This window comes from Triticum dicoccoides, chromosome 2B (genome assembly GCF_002162155.2).
Source record: "Triticum dicoccoides isolate Atlit2015 ecotype Zavitan chromosome 2B, WEW_v2.0, whole genome shotgun sequence".
NCBI lineage: Eukaryota > Viridiplantae > Streptophyta > Magnoliopsida > Poales > Poaceae > Triticum > Triticum dicoccoides.
Window position 1 is genome coordinate 507,005,755 of NC_041383.1, and position 20,325 is coordinate 507,026,079.

The following is a 20,325-nucleotide window of genomic DNA, read 5'->3' on the forward strand; positions in this document are numbered from 1 at the left end:
CTCAAATCATACAAGACGCTTCAAGCAAAACACATATCATGTGGTGAATAAAAATATAGCCTCAAATAAAGTTACAAATAGACGAAGACAAAAGAGGGGATTGAGGGAGTCCTCGATAAGGGGGTATCCGAACAGCCGGACTATATTCATCGTCCGGACTATAGAAGCGTCAAGATACAAGACTCAAGACTTCGGCTCATGTCCAGATGGGACTCTCCTTTGCGTGGAAGACAAGCTTGGCGATCCGGATATTATGTTTCCTTCGTTGTAGCCGACTCCATGTAAACCCTAGCTCTCCGGTGTCTATATAAACCGGAGAGGATGGTCCTTAGAAGGCCGATCACAATTACAATCATACCATCATAGGCTAGCTCTTAGGGTTTAGCCTCTACGATCTCGTGGTAGATCTACTCTTGTACTACACATATCTTCAATATTAATCAAGCAGGAAGTAGGGTTTTACCTCCATCGAGAGGGCCCGAACCTGGGTAAACATTGTGTCCCTTGCTTCCTGTTACCATCAGCCTAAGACGCACAGATCGGGACCCCCTACCCGAGATCCGCCGGTTTTGACACCGGCATTGGTGCTTTCATCGAGAGTTCCTCTGTGTCGTCGCTTCGAGGCTTGATGGCGTCTTCAATCGTTAAAAACGTGGTCCAGGGTGAGACTTTTCTCCATGGACAGATCTTCGTGTTCGGCGGCTTCACACTGTGGGCCAATTCGCTTGGCCGTATGGAGCAGATCAATAGCTATGCCCCTGGCCACCAGATCAGGTTCGGAAACTTGAACTACACGGCGGATATTCGCGGAGACTTGATCTTTGACGGATTCGAGCCTGTGCCAGGAGCGCCGGACAATCACGACGAGCATGGCCTAGACCTGCTGTCGGACAATGCTCGAAACATCATCCTTGCAATAACCCCGGATCTAAATCCGGAACAAGTTGCATTACCCGAGGACGGAGGGATGGACCCCGCCCTGCAGGCCGCACGCTCATCGGCAGTGGAGCCGAACACAGGTCACATCTCTGTGGAGACCCGTATCCCCGGACCCCCGGACTCGTATCCGGTCGTTGGTCCTGGTCCGCTTACTCTTGAGCCAGCTGAACCAGGTTGGGCTCCGGTAATGGACTTTACCTCTACGGACATCTTTCAGCACTCGCCCTTCGGTGACATGCTGAACTCATTAAAGTCTCTCTCTTTGTCAGGAGGTTTTGGGCCGACCTATGTCCGGCTTGAGAGGGAAGCAGACGACGAAGGAATTCATTGCCCACCCACCACCCACTTTGTCGCCACGACCAATGACTTAACCGACGTGCTTGACTTCTACTTTGAAGACATCGATGGTATGGACGACGATGCCGGAGACGTACAGGAGCCACCACTCACAGGGCGGTGGACAGCCACCTCTTCATACGATATATACATGGTGGACACTCCGAAAGAAACCAATGGCGATGAGGCAATGGAGGATAACCCCTCCAAGAAGAAAGCAAAGCATGGGCGTCGCCCGCGCCGCTCCAAGCCCCGCCAAGGCAATACCGGCACCGGAGACGAAAACAATCCGGACGGTGCCGAGGATGAATACAACCCCGAACAGCCCGCCTTCGAGCAGGGCGAACAGGATGATGGGCATGATAGCCCGGATGAACAGGCGACGGACGGGTATCCGGAGGAGGACAACTACATGCCCCTCTCCGAAGACGAGATTAGCCTCGGCGACAATGAGGTCGGCGTACCCGAAGACCCCGCAGAGCAGGAGTGCTTCAAGCGCCGACTTATTGCCACTGCGAGAAGCCTGAAGAAGAAGCAGCAGCAGCTTCAAGCTGATCAAGATCTACTCACAGATAGATGGACAGAAGTCCTGGCAGCCGAGGAATATGGACTCGAGCACCACACGGTTGACCAACCGCCTCGAGGTCAGGATAAATCAGCATATCAGCCCGAATACCAGCCTCCACCCCCGTGCCGGTTTACCACGGCCCAGGGCAATACTCAGGACCTGCGCGATAAACTAGATAATACCGCAGGACAACCAAGATCGATCTACGGATCACGGGGGCGCGCCGCAACACATGACGATGACCGTCATACCGGATATACAAACAGTAAATCCGTCCGGGCCGAATACAACAGTCAGATGCAGCTAGACTGTATCGCGACATAGCCTGGCACAGAGGCGCCGCACACCCCCTCTGCTTCACCGATGAAGTGATGGATCATGAATTCCCAGAAGGATTCAAACCCGTAAACAGCGAATCACACGATGGCACAACAGACCCCGTGGTATGGATCGAAGATTTCCTTCTCCACATTCACATGGCCCGCGGAGACAATCTACATGCCATCAAGTACCTTCCCCTTAAGCTCAAAGGACCCGCCTGGGATAGGCTAAACAGCCTGCCCGCAAATTCCATTGGAAGTTGTGAAAACCTGGAAGACGCATTTCTTGACAACTTCCAAGGCACATATGTGCGACCTCCGGATACCGATGACTTGAGCCACATTACTCAACAGCCCAGAGAATCAGCCAGGAAATTCTGGACTCGGTTCCTAACTAAAAAGAACCAAATAGTCGACTGTCCGGACGCGGAAGCCCTAGCGGCCTTCAAGCATAATATCCGTGACGAGTGGCTCGCCCGATAGCTTGGCCAGGACAAACCCAAGTCTATGGCAGCTCTCACGACACTAATAGCCCGCTTTTGCGCGCGCGAGGACAGTTGGTTGGCTCGCAGCAGCACTACGCCACATTTTGGCACGTCAGACGTCCGTGACAACAATGGCAAGCTACGGCACAACAGACACAAGCGACGGAACAATAGCGACAACACCGAAGACACGGCGGTCAATGCCGGATTCAGCGGATCCAAATCCGGTCAGCGGAAGAGGCCATTCAAACGCAACAATCAGGGACCGTCCAGTCTAGATCGTATACTGGAGCGCTCGTGCCAAACTCATGGCACCCCGGACAAGCCAGCCAACCACACCAATAGACACTGCTCGGTATTTAAACAGGCCAGCAAAATAAACGCCGAAAACAAGGACAAGGGGCTGCACAGCAACGATGACGAGGAGCCCCGGTGTCGGTGTCAAAACCGGCAGATCTCGGGTAGGGGGTCCCGAACTGTGCGTCTAGGCGGATGGTAACAGGAGACGAGGGACACGATGTTTTACCCAGGTTCGGGCCCTCTTGATGGAGGTAAAACCCTACGTCCTGCTTGATTAATATTGATGATGTGTGTTACAAGAGTAGATCTACCACGAGATCAAGGAGGCTAAACCCTAGAAGCTAGCCTATGGTATGATTGTTGTTCGTCCTATGGAGTACAGCCATCTGGTTTATATAGACACCGGAGAGGGCTAGGGTTACATAGAGTCGGTTACAAAGGTAGGAGATCTACATATCCGTATCGCCAAGCTTGCCTTCCATGCCAAGGGAAGTCCCATCCGGACACGGGACGAAGTCTTCAATCTTGTATCTTCATAGTATTGGAGTTCGGCCGATGATGATAGTTCGGCTATCCGGACACCCCCTAGTCCGGGACTCCCTCAGTAGCCCCTGAACCAGGCTTCAATGACGACGAGTCCGGCGCGCATATTGTCTTCAGCATTGCAAGGCGGGTTCTTCCTCCGAATAGTTTATAGAAGATTGTGAACACCAGGATAGTGTCCGGCTCTGCAAAAATAAATTCCACATACCACCGTAGAGAAAATATTACACAAGATCAATCTGTTGACATATTCCGTGGCGTGACGTCACACCACTTCCAAGCCTTTACTTGAATTGTTTTTATTGTTCCACCTCAGCGCGTTTAGCAAGGTAGTTTCCTTGGCACGTCTTGTCGACGCAGAGATCGTGTTCCCCTTATTCCGGGATTCCCATCAATACGGACGTGGGTAACCCAACCGCGCCATTGATTGTGACGCTTGGGAGATAAGCGAGTTTTACCAGGCCGGTGGGGACGCGTGTTTCTATCCGCCCATATAAGGGGATAAAGATCCAACCCTTTTACCTGCGCCTTCTTCCTCCTTGGCTTATCCATCTCCGCGAACTCGAGCTCCAGCGCCCAAGTCCGCACTTCTCACCTCAACCTTCTCCAACTATGTCCGGAGCGGGATGCAAGTGGATGGCCTCCTCCGTCACGGAGGGGCAGTCCAGAAGCTGCGCGACGCCGGATACTTGTCCAGTGAGATCACGCACCGGCTCCCCGACAAGGGAGAGCTCATCCCCACCCCCAGGCCCCATGAGAGGGTAGTGTTTCTTCCCCATTTCCTCCGCGGACTGGGCTTCCCACTTCATCCCTTCGTCCGGGGGCTCATGTTCTACTACGGCCTGGATTTCCATGATTTGGCCCCGAATTTCATCCTCAACATCTCGGCGTTTATCATCGTGTGCGAGGCCTTCCTCTGCATCCAGGCCCACTTCGGCTTGTGGCTCAAGACCTTCAGTGTCAAGCCGAAGGTTGTGAAGGGCAGCCAAGCGGAGTGCGGAGGCGCCATGGTGGGCAGGATGTCCCACGTTACGTGGCTGGAAGGCACTTTCGTGGAAACCATCAAGGGGTGGCAATCGGGGTGGTTCTACATCACCGAGCCGCGTGACGCCGATTGGGCAGCGGCCCCTGAATTCAGATCCGGCATCCCTACACGGCTCACCTCCTGGAAAGAGAGTGGCCTGATCTGGGGGAATTCGGAGGAGCTGACCGGACTCCAAGCCTGTATCCAGAAGCTGGTGGACAAGAAGCTCAAGCTTGTCAATGTAGTCCAGGTCATGCTCATCCGCCGGATTCTCCCGTGCCAACGACGGGGCTTCAACATGTGGGAGTTCGATCCGGCGCAGCACCAGACCCTGAGCGGGATCTTCGACACCACGTATGAAGATGTCTGGAAGGTGCTATTCAAGGGCGCCGAAGCTCCCGCATCCGCTACCAAAGATCGCGGATTCTGCTCGCAGCGTCCGGCTGATGAGGTAAGTGATTTTGCCACTTGTTTGCCATAGTTTGACTCTATGCGGGATCTAAACTCCCCTTTTACCTTTGACAGGACTGGCTAGCGAAGGCCGAACGGACTATCTGTCCGGCCCCATTGCCAGAGGACCCAGCGGACGTCCGCCTAACGGGGCTGCTGGCTCCGGCACCCCACGTGGTGCCGGAGAAGAAGGCCAAGAAGAAGGCCACGGGGACCCGTAAGAGTTCCTGTTTTCAAGTGCTATCGGATGATGAATCCGAGGCCGACTCCTCCCACCAAGGCGAGGAGGAGAAGAAAGCCTCTCCCCCAGCGGGGGGAGGGAAGAAAAGGAAGGCCTCCCCAACAAGGGAGGCCGAAGGGTCCAAGAAGGGAAAAACTCTTCCCCCGGACCGCTCCGCCAATGCCAGTGACGACGACGAGGACTGGCCTCCAAGGGCCAAGCCTCTGGCGAGATCGTAAGTATCCGGACTCCCGAATAACTTCAAGGTTTTTTCTTTTCGCCACACAATGTCTTTCTAATGCCGCATACAACCCTGCAGTCCGCCCAAGGATGATCTTCCCGTTTCGTCGAGCGGGTCCTTGGGTGCGTCGGATATGGATTCCCTTCCGACCGCCTCCACCCCCCGTGCCGTGGACGACGCCGAGGTGGGGTCCCAAGAAGGGACCTACCAGGAGGAGGAGGCCCCGGAGGTGTCGCAGGACAACCTCCCAGACTTTGCACCGGACTCAGCCCCGGAGCCCGCAGTGGCTCCGGAGTCCGGCGGGCGACCCCTTCGTAAGAAGGGCAAGACCTCGACGCCGGCTGCCTCCGTCCAACCGGAGGTACCGAATAATTTACTGGAGGTGCTCAACGGCGCCTCCATCGAAGAGGAACACCGCACTGTTATGAGTGCGGTGATTCAGAAGGTTCAGCTCGCCAAGAGCGGGCTGACCGAAGCCTGCAGCAGCCTTCTAACAGGCTTTGAGGTAAGAATTTCAATATATGTAAAATGGTACCGCATAGATAGTAGCCCCTGATGCTCGGTTCGGTGTTCAGAAAGAAAAGCCGGACTGAGGATCTTTAGAAAGATAAACGCATGAGTCATGAAAATATGTCAATATGGGATTGCAGGCTGTGCTACTGACCTCCGCCGCACTGACTGCGGAGGTCAATACTTTGAAGGAAAACCTCGAGCGGTCCGAGAACGAGCTCGGCCGTGCCAAGAAGCAGCTCGAGGAAAAAGAAGGTGAGTAATACCTTATGAAAATTGTACCTTACAGAAAAGGATTTGGTTGCAAGAAAAATGACAAGGATAACTTGGGTATTGCAGGGGCCACTAACGAGGTGGCGACCCTGAAGGAGGCGGTGGCCGCGGCCGAACGCAATGCGGCCACGGAGCGCACCGAGCGAGAGAGGCAGGAGGCGCGGGTGGCGGAGTTACAGCAAGAGCTCCAGGATCTCGTGAAAAAACAAGAGAGCTTGGAGCGTGACTCGAAGACTCGAGAGTCTGAGCTTGCAACGGCTCTTGAGAGTGCCAAAGCCGCTAAGGCCGAAGCCTACAAGGCCCTCCAGGAGATTGAGGCGGTGAAGAAAATAGCAGCGGGTAAGGCATTTTTCATGCAAAGTAAGCATGTGAGTGAAAATTACCTGTTGCTTACCCGAATTCGGAGCTCTCCCGGAGCGTTCGCAGATCTTCCTTGCAGCGTGTCCGATGCTGTCGCATTTTACCGGGCCAAGGAGGGGAGCTCGACGGAGAAGGTCTTCTGGTCTCAGTATGCTGAGGCCGGACATCCGGTGCCCCTTAGCGACCAGCTGAAGCAGCTGGTCGAGCTCCACAAGGCGGCCGAACAGGCCATGAAGGGCCTCATAGTTCGGCTGTGGCCTAAGGAGGCCATGCCTGGGAGCTACTTCGGCCTAGTGCGATGGCTGGTGGATGCGTGCCCGTGGGTTGAAGTCATCAAGCATTCCGCTTGTATTGAAGGTGCCCGCCGGGCCCTTGCCCGCGCAAAGGTGCACTGGGGCAAGATGGATGCCCAGAAGCTCGTGACGGACCCTCCACCAGAGGGCAAGGAGCATCGCACGCCCGAGATGTATTATAAGAGTGTGCTGAAGGGCGCCCACACTATTGCGGGTGAGTGCTCCAAAGATGTAATATTTGAGTAGACTCGCATGTTGTTATCCTGTGCGCTGAAAACTTGGTTCATATGCGCTAAGCAACGCTTGTTAATTTAAAATATTACCTTCTGTGCGGCTGTTTATCAAATCTGAGAGATGGCAAGTCGTCGGCTTCAGCCCCCATGCCACGAGTGCTGGGGTGTTCGGGATAAACTCGAGCGCTCTTGTTCCCATTTTTGGGTCCATCTAGGGAGGCGCTCGACACAGCGAACAAGGCAACCGGACTTATAATGCTTGAACACTCTCACTTAGCCATAGAATTCTATAATTTTAAATTTTGGCGAAGCCCCTAGTCTTCGGAAGGCCGAATTTGGGGCGCTATCCACGCCTTGGCCGGACAGTATCCGGCTCCTCGCTCTAAGCGGCATAAGTCTTTAAGGACTCGCAAAAAACCTCTCGAACAGCGACCGGCTCTCGCCTCATCATGACGGTTAGTTTTAGCTTTCTCCACTGAGGCGTTAACCCAGCTCAACTGGGGCGCAATCGCAGTGGTTCTCCCAGTGCTACCTTAGCCGATATAACGGAACGTAAGGTACCAAAACATGGGAGCCGGGCAAACCCAACTATTGACCCAAGACATGATTCGGAGCCGATGCATATAGTGCTATAAGTTCGGGGTGCCGCACTTGTGAAAGTGTCGGACTCATCACACCATGATGCGGGGGACATAAGCCCCTGGTGTATACTAGCCGTACCAAAGTGTACGGATGCAATATGCCGTGAATGAACATATGTATGAAAAGGAAATGCAATTATAAGCAAAAAGGTGATGCATTGTTTTATTCAATAAGTGTTGCTACGAATGCAGAACGATACAAATAGTGCGATAAGCAAGGTATCGGACGGTTAAACATGTCCCCCTCCAGGGGTAGGCTGCAGATTGGTGTATAAAAATGCTCGTAACGAAGACCACCTGTATATTCGTTGTAGCCTTTATCCTTCCCTGGCTGTTGCATCGTGAGTTCGGCAGATCTGCTGCCGGATAGGGCCTCTGACAAACGGAGTCCTGTGGGTAAAAACTAAAAGGTAAAAAGAAAAGAAAAAGGAACAACACACTTGAGAGCCCCTGGTGTGGTTAAGCCGTAGTCTGGGTTTATCGTGGTCGTGCCCCTCTCCCCATGCCCATGGTATCTTCAGAGCGTAATGGTGTACGCGAAGGACCTGCTTTAACATTTTGCGGGAGCTGGGGTTGGGGCCGCACTGCTACGCGTGCTCGGAACATGCCAGGTGGTCCTATTGTAAGTTACTCCGGAGCGCGCTTAGTTGTGTCCGGCCGCTTAAAGGCCGGACTCGAGAATTGCCTTAAGAGGCTGCATTGCACTTCTGCCGCGAGAGCCGCTGTATGTTCCTCCGTGCGGAGAGAACGTTCAGTGTTTCCATTGACCGTGATGACTCCTCGGGGGCATGACATCTTGAGCTTGAGGTATGCATAGTGCGGCACCGCGTTGAACTTTGCAAACGCGGTGCGTCCGAGCAAGGCATGATAGCCGCTGCGGAACGGGACTATGTCGAAGATTAACTCCTCGCTTCGGAAGTTATCCGGGGATCTGAATACCACTTCCAGTGTAATTGAGCCTGTACAATTGGCTTCTACACCTGGTATGACGCCTTTAAAGGTCGTTTTGGTAGGTTTAATCCTTGAGGGGTCTATGCCCATTTTGCGCACTGTATCTAGTAAAGCAGGTTCAGGCTGTTGTCGACGTCCATCAGGACTCTGGTAAGGTGAAATCCATCAACGATTGGGTCTAAGACCAGTGCAGCGAATCCGCCGTGGCGGATGCTGGTGGGGTGGTCCCCTCGGTCAAAAGTGATCGGGAAGGAGGACCATGGATTGAACTTCGGGGCAACTGGCTCCATCGTGTAGACATCCCTGAGTGCACGCTTCCGCTCCCTTTTGGGTATGCACGTTGCGTATATCATGCTCACCGTCCGCACCTGTGGGGGAAACCCTTTTGTCCTCTATTGTTCGGCAGTTGGGTCTCGTCCTCGTCATCGCTATGCAGCCCCTTGTCATTGTTTTCGGCAATTAACTTGCCTGCCTGCTTGAATACCCAACAGTTCCTGTTGGTGTGGTTAGCTAGCTTTTCGGGGGTGCCGTGTATCTGGCACAAGCGGTCGAGTATTCGGTCCAAATTGGACGGACCCGAAGTAGTTCTTTTGAATGGCTTTTTCCGCTGACCGGGTTTAGAGCCTCTGAATCCGGCATTGACTGCCGTATCCTCAGTATGATCGCCATTAATGCGGCGTTCGTTTTTGTTGCGATGCGGCCTGCCATTTCGGTCCTTGAAGTCCGGACTGCCAGAATTTTTGCTGAGGTTGTTGCTGCGTGCTAGCCAACTGTCCTCACCCGCGCAGAAGCGGGTCATGAGTGATGTGAGGGCTGCCATGGATTTCGGTTTTTCCTGTCCCAGGTGCCGGGCAATCCACTCGTCGCTGATGTTATGCTTGAAGGCCGCGAGGGCCTCCGCATCCGGACAGTCGACGATTTGGTTTTTCTTGGTTAAGAACCGTGTCCAGAATTGCCTGGCCGATTCGTCTGGCTGCTGAATTATGTGGCTTAGGTCATCAGCGTCTGGTGGTCGCACATAAGTGCCCTGGAAGCTATCGAGGAATGCGGCTTCCAGGTCCTCCCAACTCCCAATTGACTCTGCTGGCAAGCTGTTGAGCCAATGCCGGGCTGGTCCTTTAAGCTTGAGGGGGAGGTATTTGATGGCGTGAAGATCGTCACCGCGGGCCATGTGGATGTGAAGGAGATAGTCTTTGATCCAAACCGCGGGGTCTGTTGTGCCATCGTAGGATTCAATATTGACGGGTTTAAACTCTTCGGGGATTTGATGATCCATTACTTCATCTGTGAAGCATAGTGGGTGTGCGGCGCCTCTGTACTGGGCGATATCACGACGGAGCTCAAGGGAGCTTGGTCTATTTTGTTCGGCCCGGCCGGACTTACTGTGTCCGGCGCGACGATTGCCGTCATGTATCGTGGGATGCCCACGCAATCCATAGATCGATCTTGATTGTCTTGCCTTATCCTCCAATATATCTCGCAAGTCCGGAGTGTTTCCCTGTGGCCGTGTGCTTTTCGAGCGATGCCGGGGTACGGGTCTAGTGGAGGGCCTAGAGGCCTCTCTGTCGCGACCACGGGGTGGTCGGTCAGCCGTATTGTCTCCTGGTGATGCGGGTTTGTAAGCTTCCTCCTCTAACCGGGGGAGCAACTTGCGTTTAGGGTAGCTTTTGGAGGGGCGTTCGAGCTCATGCTCTTTGGTCGCGAGGACTTCAGTCCATCTGTCGGCTAGCAGATCCAGATCAGCTCTAAGCTATTGCTGCTTTTTCTTGAGGCTGTTTGCCGTGGCCATAAGCTTGCGTTTAAAATGCTCTTGTTCGATGGGATCCTCAGGCACGACGAATTCGTCATCGTCGAGGCTCGCTTCGTCTCCGGAGGGAGGCGTATGATCCTCTGCCTCTTCTTCTGCCGCTCCTTCATAAGGGCTAGCGTCTCCGTCCTCCTGCGCTGCTTCTTGCTGGAGCGGGTTGTCTTCGGCACTGTCCGGTGTATTATTGTCTCCGGTGCCAGAGTCTTCATTCTTGCCATGGCGGGATTTAGAGCGGCGCCGCTGACGCCGGCGCTTGGGCTGATTTTTGGAAGGGTCATCCTCCTCTGTTCCTTCACCATTCCCATCTTTTGGGATGTCCACCATGTATATGTCATATGATGAGGTGGCTGTCCAGTGCCCAGTAGGCGCCGGTTCTTGGTCGTCTCCGGCATCGTCGTCCATACCGTCGATGTCCTCAGAGTCGTAGTCTAGCATGTCGGTTAAATCGTCGTCAGCGGCTACCAAGTGGGTGGTGGGTGGGCTTTGAATTTCTTCGTCGTCCGCGTCCCAACCGTCCTGACCGCAGTCCGGCCAGGGCTCTCCTGATAACGAGAGATATTTTAGCGAACTCAAGATGTCGCCGAAAGGTGAGTGTTAAAAGACGTCCGCTGGGGTGAACTCCATGATCGGCGCCCAATCGGATTCGATCGGGGCGGGCGCGGGAGATTCGGAGTCCGGCGAGGAGTCCGACACCTCGGAGTCACGAGCTTTATGAGGGACAAAGTCAGTGTTCGGCTCTATCGCCGTAGAGGTTGCAACCCCCGAGGCGGTGTCTAGGCATCCATCCTCGATCTGCGGAGCTGGCTCCGAATTGAAGATCGAAGCGGTTTCGAGGGCAGCCTCGAAGGTACTGTTCGGCTGCAGAGCTAAATCATGCTCGCCGCGACAGTGTGGCACGCTCGGCTGTGGCTCAAACCTATCAAGGATCAAGTCCCCGCGGATGTCAACCGTGAAGTTCAAACTTCCAAACCTAACCTGACGGCCAGGGGCGTAGCTTTCGATCTGCTCCTGTTGGCCAAGCGAATTGGCCCGCAGTGCAAAGCCGCCGAATACGAAGATTTGTCCGGGGAGGAAGGTCTCACCCTGGACTGCGTCGTTGATGATGATTGAAGAAGCCATCGAGCCTATCGGTGGCGACACAGAGGAACTCTCAATGAAAGCACCAATGTCCGAACATGGGGTGACAGAAGAAATTTCCCCCTAGGTGAAAACGGTCAACATAGTCTACGCCACCCACATCCCTAAGCGGGAACGGAAGTGCGCACTACGGGACGTCTATGCGATGGAGCCACTCGTCCCCAAATTCAACCCATGGTCAGCTTGCCCGATCACCTTTGATCGTAGGGATCATCCTACTAGCATCTGTCACGGCGGCTCGGCCGCATTGGTTTTAGACCCAATTATAGACGGATTTCACCTCACAAGAGTCCTTATGGACGGAGGTAGCAGCCTGAACCTGCTTTATCAGGACAGAGTGCGCAAAATGGGCATTGATCTTTCAAGGATCAAGCCCACCAAAACCACCTTCAAAGGTGTCATTCCTGGAGTAGAGGCCCGCAGTACAGGCTCTATAACACTAGAAGTGGTCTTCGGATCTCCGGATAACTTCCGAAGCGAAGAGCTAATCTTCGATATCGTCCCTTTCCGCAGTGGTTACCTCACACTGCTCGGACGAACCGCATTCGCTAGATTCAATGCGGTACAACACTATGCATACCTCAAGCTCAAGATGTCAGGCCCACGCAGGGTCATAACAGTCAACGGAAATATGGACCGCTCTCTCCGTACAGAAGAGCACACGGCAGCCCTTGTGGCCGAAGTACAATGCGGCCTCCTCATGCAAACTGCCAATCCAGTGGCAACAACCTCAAGCTCCGTCAAGCGAGGGCGGAACACCCCGCAACTGGATCAGCGGGCACACCAAGAGCATGACTAGTAGTCCGGCCTCCGCTCAAGTCCCACCCAAGCATCATTCGTGCCACGTGTACACAATTACGCACTCAAAATACCATGGGCATAGGCGGATGCGTAGCAGTGGCTTAGTCAACAGTACGGTATTGCTTCGTAACCTTTCCTTTTACCCTTAAGGACATTGCTTTAGTGTAGCTTCTCCAGAAGAGCCGGATTGTCGGACTTACATAGGAGAGGAAACCCAGGAGGTAACAGGCTTCGGGCACAGCAGGAAACACCCAGGTGGAATCTATTTATGATCGTTGTTCCTGCTTTATCTATCTGTGCGTAGCCTGCTCCTGGATAGGATATGTAAAATAATCCTATTTATCTCCGCTTAATGCATTCATTGTAAACATACGCTTAAACATATTATTTATCAATGGGAGACCATATATAGCATCAGCTTATTATTCTTATTTGAGCATTTTTTTCTTACAAATGTCTTTTAATATTGCATCCGTACACTTCGGTACGTTGAGTTTGCCAGGGGCTTCTTATGGCACCCCATAATACGGCACGACAAGTCCGAACACTTTAAACAGTGCGGCACCCCGAACTTATATCATTATATGCATCAGCTCCGAATCATGTCTTGGGTCTATAGTTGGGATAGCCCGGCTCCCTTGTTTTGGTGCCTTACGTTCCGTTAATTCGGCTAAGGTAGCGCAGGGAGAACTACTGCGATTGTGCTCTGGTTCTTCCAGACGAGCACCTCAGTAGAGAAAGCACAAAACTGACCGGCATGATGTGGCGAGAGCTGGTCGCTGTTCGAGAGGTCTTAAAATCCTTAAAGATTTTTCCACTTTAGGCGATAATTCGGCTTTGTCTGATATAGGCATGTATAGCGCCCCAATTCAGCATTCCAGATTCTAGGGGCTTCGCCAAAATTTAAAATTGTAGACTTCTATGGCTAAGTGAAGGTTATAAAGCCGTATAGTCCGATTGCCTTGTTCGCTATGTTGGACACCTCCTTAAGGGACCAAACATTTGGATAAAGAGTGTCCGGGTTTTCCATGAACACCCAGTACTAGTTACACGGGGGCGGAAGCCGACGACTGGCCCACTTTCAGAATTTGATAAACAACCGCATAGAAGGTAATATTTTAAATAACAAAAGTGCTACATAGCGCAAGTAACTTTGTCTTTAAATTACAAACATGACAGAAGTGAATTCATTCAAAAATTATGTCTTTGGTACATTCATCGGCCACGAGGCAAGCACCCTTCATAACGCCATCATAATACTTCTTGGGGACGCGATGCAGCTTGCCCTCTGGCGGCCCGTACTTCACCAGCTTCTCCGCATCCAGCTTGCCCCAATACACCTTTGCACGGGCAAGGGCCCGACGGGCACCCTCAATTCAAACGGATCGCTTGATGATTTCCAGTCGTGGACAGGCATCCACCATCCGCTTGATCAGGCCGAAGTAGTTGGTGGGTAGAAGCTCACCAGGCCATATCCGGACTATGAGATCCTTCATAGCCACTTTGGCCGCCCTGTGGAGTTCGACCAACTGCTTCAGTTGGTCACTCAGAGGCATTGGATGTTCGGCCCCAGCATACTGGGACTAGAACAGCTTCTCTGTTGAGCTCCCCTCCTGGGCACGGTAGAACTCTGCGGCATCTGATACGCTGCATGGCAGATCTGCGAATGCCCCTGGAGAGCTCCGGATTTGGGTAAGTAAAAGAAACGCCTCCTCCACATGTTTGCTTTGCATAAAAAATTTCTTACCCGCCGCTATCTTTTTGGCCTCCTGGATCTCCTGCTGTGCCCTCTCGGCTTCGGCCTTGGCGTCTTTTACATTCATAAGGGCCTTCGCAAGCTCGGCCTCTTTTGCTTTCAGCTCATGCTCCGCGGACTCGAGCTTCTTGCCGAGCTCCTGGAGCTCTTCTTTTACTTCGCCCACTCGGGCTTCTTGATTTTTGCGCTCCTTGTGTTCCGAGGCCGCTTTGTGTTCGGCCTCGGACAACGCCTTCTTGAGAGACGCCACTTCGGTGGTGTCCTCTGTTACCAAATCACAATGCTTCGTTGTTAGCATAATCAAATTTTATTTACCATTTATTATATGGGAGAGGGGAATCATTTACCTTTGCTCTCCTCGAGCTTCCTCCACGTGAGGCCGAGCTCTCCCTGTGCCCGCTCCAAGTCCTGTGTTAGGCCGGCGATTTCGGCCGTGCGAGCAGCAGCGGCCAGCAGCACGGCCTGGTTATTTACATTCAAACTTACTGTTAGACTCCTGTGGATTATAATTGACCCTCCGTTTGGTTTTTCCTTCCGAACACCAAACAGAGTATCAGGGGCTACTACCTATCGGGTGGTAATTTCACACATTCTTACTTGCCTCAAAGCCTGTCAGGAGGCTGGTGAAGGCTTCGGTTAGTCCACTCTTGGCGGACGAAACCTTCTGAATCACCGCACTCATGAGAGTACGATGCTATTCATCTATGGAAGCGCCACAAAGCGCTTCCAGCAGACAGTCCGGCGCCTCGGGCGCAGCGGATGTCCTTGATATAGACGGCCCTCCCTCCCTAACGAGGGGCTTCCCGCCTAAGTTTGGAACCATTGAAGGCTCTGGAACAGTGTTCGGCTGACAGCCCAGCTTACCGTGGCTCTCATCAACACGATCCATGGGGATCTTGAACCCCGCGAGTCCGACGTCTGGGATGCCACCTTGAGGCGCCTCCAAGGCCACCTCCCCCATCTCTGGGAGCCTTTTTGACAGCACCTCCGTGTCATCCGCAGGCCGAAGAGAAGTAGCCGTCGGGAGTGAGTTCATTGCTGACTCACTCAAGGATCCGTCCGAGGACGACACCTCGGGATGGACCCTGGCCGGACTGCATGCAAGTTCTGCGTTATAACAAAACTATGAAGCAAAATTACGATTGAGTGCGGATACTTATGATCGCACCAGGGGCTTCTTCCTGGGCAGCCACCCTTCCTCGCTATCGGCGGCGATGGCGGACTAGTCCGGAAGGGACACTTTCCCTTCTTGGACGTCCCAGTCTTTCCCACCGGGACGACCTTCCTCTTCCCCCCCCCCCAGCACGTGGAGGTGGAGTTTCTTCTTGTTCCTCCCCGCCTCCGCAGGAGGAATCCGCCTTGTCGTCATCGGACGACAAGGGTATGATGGCCTTGTGTCGGGGGCCTCTCCTGGCCCCCTGGTCCGCCGTCTTAGGCCCCCATCCTGTCCGGATAGGGCGGCCTCTTCTTCTTCTCCTTCTTCCCCTTCGGGGGAGGAGTGCGCCTCGTCGTCTTCGGACGAGGCTTGCGCAGCCTTACACCGGGAACCCTTTCGGGTCCTCGAGGCCTTCTTATCGGCCTTCTTCTCCGGTCCCTTGTAGGGCACTGGGACTAGCATCTCCGTCAGGAGAGCATCAGTTGGGCTCTCCGGCAATGGAGCCGGACAATCAATCTGCTCTGCTGTCTCCACCTAGTCCTGAACAAATACGCATGATTACTTAAAGGTTTCCCCACAGATATATTGGGAAGAACCGAATCCGGTGGCAGCCCGAAAACTCACCTGACTAGGAGACTGTGTGGCGTGGAACCCACGGTCTTCGGATAGGAGAGGAGGTACTTCGGAGGGTTTGAACAACGCCTCCACGCGTTTTTGTGCTTCATGCCGTAGAGCCTCTGGAGCGTCTGGTGTCCGGCTGGATCTAACTCCTAGAGATTAAATGCCCGCCTTTGGCACGGTAGAATTAGGCGAACGATCATGACCTGGATCATGTTGACGAGCTTGATTTTCTTGCCCTTCATGCCCTTGATGCAGTTTGTGAGTCCGTTCAGCTCTGTGGATTCGCCCCACAACAGGCCCTTCTGTTCCCAGGAGGTGAGCCGAATATGGGTTCCGGATCGGAACTCGGGGGCCGCCGCCCAATCAGCGTCGTGCGACTTGGTGATGTAGAACCACCCCGATTGCCACCCCTTCACGGTTTCCGCAAAGGAGCCGTCAAGCCAGGTGATGTTAGGCATCTTGCCTACCATGGCTCCTCCGCACTCCGCTTGCTGGCTGCTCACGGTCTTCGGCTTTACGCAGAAGGTTTGCAGCCACAAGCCGACATGAGGCTTGATGCGGAGGAAAGCCTTGCATACGACGATAAACGCCGAGATTTTGAGGACAAAATTCGGGGCTAGATCATGGAAATCTAGCCCGTAGTAGAACATGAGCCCGCGGACGAACAGGTGGATTGGAAACCCCAGTCCACGGACGAAGTGGGCAAGGAACACAACCCTCTCGTGGGGTCCTGGAGTTGGAATGACCTGCCCGCCGTCTAGTAGCCAGTGCGCTATGTCTGCGGCCAAGTATACGGCCACCCGAAGACTTGCGATGTTCTTCTCCTTCACGGTGGAAGCCACCCATTTGCCTCCTGCTCCGGACATGTTTAGCTATGCGGAGGAGACTTGGACTAGGGCGTTGGAGCTCGGGGAGGCAAGAGTGGGCAGAGGAGGAAGAAGGCGTGGGTAAGAATGGGGAACTCTTATCCCTTTATAGAGGCAACGAAAGCGGTGCGCCTCCCCACTAGCCTGTTGAGAATCACTCACTTCCCAAGCGCCACGATTGATGGCACGGGGGGATTACCCATACCCGTATTGATGAGAATCCCGTGATAAGGGGACATGATCTTTGCTTTGACAAGACGTGTCAAGGAAACCGCCTCGCAAAGCGCGCTGTGGCTAGTTGTGAAAAAACGGTTCGAATAATGACCTGGCTGTAATGGCATGTCACGTTGTCTAAAAGTTGTCAGCTGAAGTATCATTATCTCTACGGTGGTATGTGAAGATCATTTTGCAAATCCGGACACGGCCTACGTGTTCGATAATAACCTTGGAGTATTCGGAGGAGGAACCCGCCTTGCAATGCCGAAGACAAGACTGCGCGCCGGACTCATCGTCATTGAAGCCTGGTTCAGGGGCTACTGAGGGAGTCCTGGATAAGGGGGTATCTGGACAGCCAGACTATATTCATCGTCCGGACTATAGAAGCGTCAAGATACAAGACTCAAGACTTCGACTCGTGTCCGGATGGGACTCTCCTTTGCATGGAAGACAAGCTTGGCGATCCAGATATTATGTTTCCTTCCTTGTAACCGACTCCATGTAAACCCTAGCTCTCCGGTGTCTATATAAACCGGAGAGGATGGTCCTTAGAAGGCCGATCACAATTACAATCATACCATCATAGGCTAGCTCTTAGGGTTTAGCCTCTACAATCTCGTGGTAGATCTACTCTTGTACTACACATATCTTCAATATTAATCAAGCAGGAAGTAGGGTTTTACCTCCATCGAGAGGGCCCGAACCTGGGTAAACATTGTGTCCCTTGCTTCCTGTTACCATTAGCCTAAGACGCACAGATCGGGACCCCCTACCCGAGATCCGCCGGTTTTGACACCGACAGGGATGCCTTCCGGGGCATCCCCAAGCTTAGGCTCTTGGTTGTCCTTGAATATTACTTTGGGGTGCCTTGGGCATCCCCAAGCTTTGGATCTTGCCACTCCTTATTCCATAGTCCATCAGATCCTTACCCAAAACTTGAAAACTTCACAACACAAAACTCAACAGAAAATCTTATAAGCTCCGTTAGTTTAAGAAAATAAATCACCACTTTATGGTACTGTTGCAAACTCATTCTTTATTTATATTGCTGTAATATCTACTGTATTCCAACTTTTCCACGGTTCATACCCCCTATACTACCCATAGGTTCATCAAAATAAGCAAACAACACATACAAAACCGAATCTATCAAAAACAGAACAGTCAATAGTAATCTGTAACTCTCGAATACTTTGTAACTCCAGATATTCTGAAAAATTAGGAAAACCTGAGAGATTTGTGCACCGATCTAGAGCAAAAAGAATGAGATCAAAAGCACGTTTCAATAAAATCCTTGAAATTATTTACTGGGCACAAAAGTTTCTATTTTTCAGAAGGATCAATACAACTATCACCGTAAGCTATCCTAAAGGTTTTACTTAGCACAAAACTAACTAAAACACAAAACCACATCTAACAAGAGGCTAGATGAAATATTTATTACTAAACAGGAACAAAAATCAAAGAACAAAAAATAAAATTGGGTTGCCTCCCAACAAGCGCTATTGTTTAACGCCCTTAGCTAGGCATAAAACATGAATAGATATAGGTATTGTCATCTTTGGTATGCAATCCATAAGTGGCTCTCATAATAGATTCTATGGCAATTTAATTTTCTTTCTAGGAAAGTGTTCCATGCCCTTCCTGAATGGAGATTGGAATCTAATGTTTCCTTCTTTCATATCAGTAATTGCACCAATCATTCTAAGGAAAGTTCTACCAAGAATAATCGGACATGTAGGATTGCAATCTATATCAAGAACAATGAAATCTGCGGGCCATAATTCCTATTTGAAACAATAAGAACATCATTAATCCTTCCCATAGGTTTCTTAATAGGAACCCACAAGATGCAAATTTAAAGAACAATCATCAAATTCACGAAAACCTAACACATCACATAAAGTTTTTGGAATCATGGAGACGCTAGCACCCAAATCACACAAAGCATGGCACTCATAATCTTTCATCTTAATCTTAATAGTAGGTTACCACTCATCATAAAGTTTTCTAGGGATAGAAACTTCCACTTCAAGCTTTTCTTCAAAAGATTTCATCACAGCATCAACGATATGTTTAGTAAAAGCTTTATTTTGATTATAAGCACGAGGAGAATCCAACATGGATTGCAACAAGGAAATACAATTTATTAAAGAACAATTATCATAATTAAATTCCTTGAAATCCAAAAGAGTGGGTTCATTGCTACTTAAAGTCTTGACTTCTCCAATCCCACTTTTATCAATTTTGCATCTAGATCTAAAGACTCCGAATCGTTGGGACGCCTTTTAACTAAAGTTGACTCATCTTCAGTCCCATCTTTATCAAGATTTATATTGGAAAACAAAGATTCAATAGGAATCACATCAATCACTTTAAGATCTTCATCATTATTTAAAGCCTCCAGTTTAGCGGCCATCTTATTTACTAAGGTAGCTAGTTTATCAGAAATTTCGCCTACTAAATTTTCAAGATGAGCAAATAGAGATTTCAAACCATAAAATTGTTTAGATATATCATCGAGCTCTTTATTCATATAATCCATCAAACTTTTTTGCTCTTTAAGCTCGTTTCTAAAGAAACTATTATGCTCAAATTGTAAAGACATAAAGCTTCTAAAATTATTTTCAATTTCTTCCAACCTCCTAAAGTGAGGATCAACGTTCTTTGGAGGAGCCATTGTGCAAAGCAAGCAATCCAACACACGAGCACACAAAAAGCAAGCAAAGAAGACGAACATAAGAGGGGCGAAGAAAAGGCGAATCTTTTCAAAAATTGTTTTAGAATTGGGGGAGAGGAAAACAAGAGGCGAATGGCAAATAATGTAATGCAAGAGATGAGAGTTTATGATGGGTACTTGGTACGGCTTGACTTGGCGTAGATCACTTGGGCAACGGCGCCAGAAATTCTTCCTGCTACCTCTTGAGCTTGAGTTGGTTTTTCCCTTGAAGAGGAAAGGGTGATGCGGCAAAGTAGAGTAAGTATTTCCCTCAGTTTGAGAACCAAGGTATCAATCCAGTAGGAGACAACGCACAAGTCACCGAATACATGCACAACCATCAAACAAACTTGCACCCAACACGATAAAGGGGTTGTCAATCCCTTCATGGTTACTGGAAAAGTGAGATCTGATAGAGATAGATAAACTGTAAAGTAAATATTTTTAGTATTTTTGGTTTATAGATCGGAAAGTAAAAAGATTGCAAAATAGTAGATCGAAAACTAACATGATGGAAAATTGATTTATATGATGGATAAGAGACCCGGGGGCCATAGGT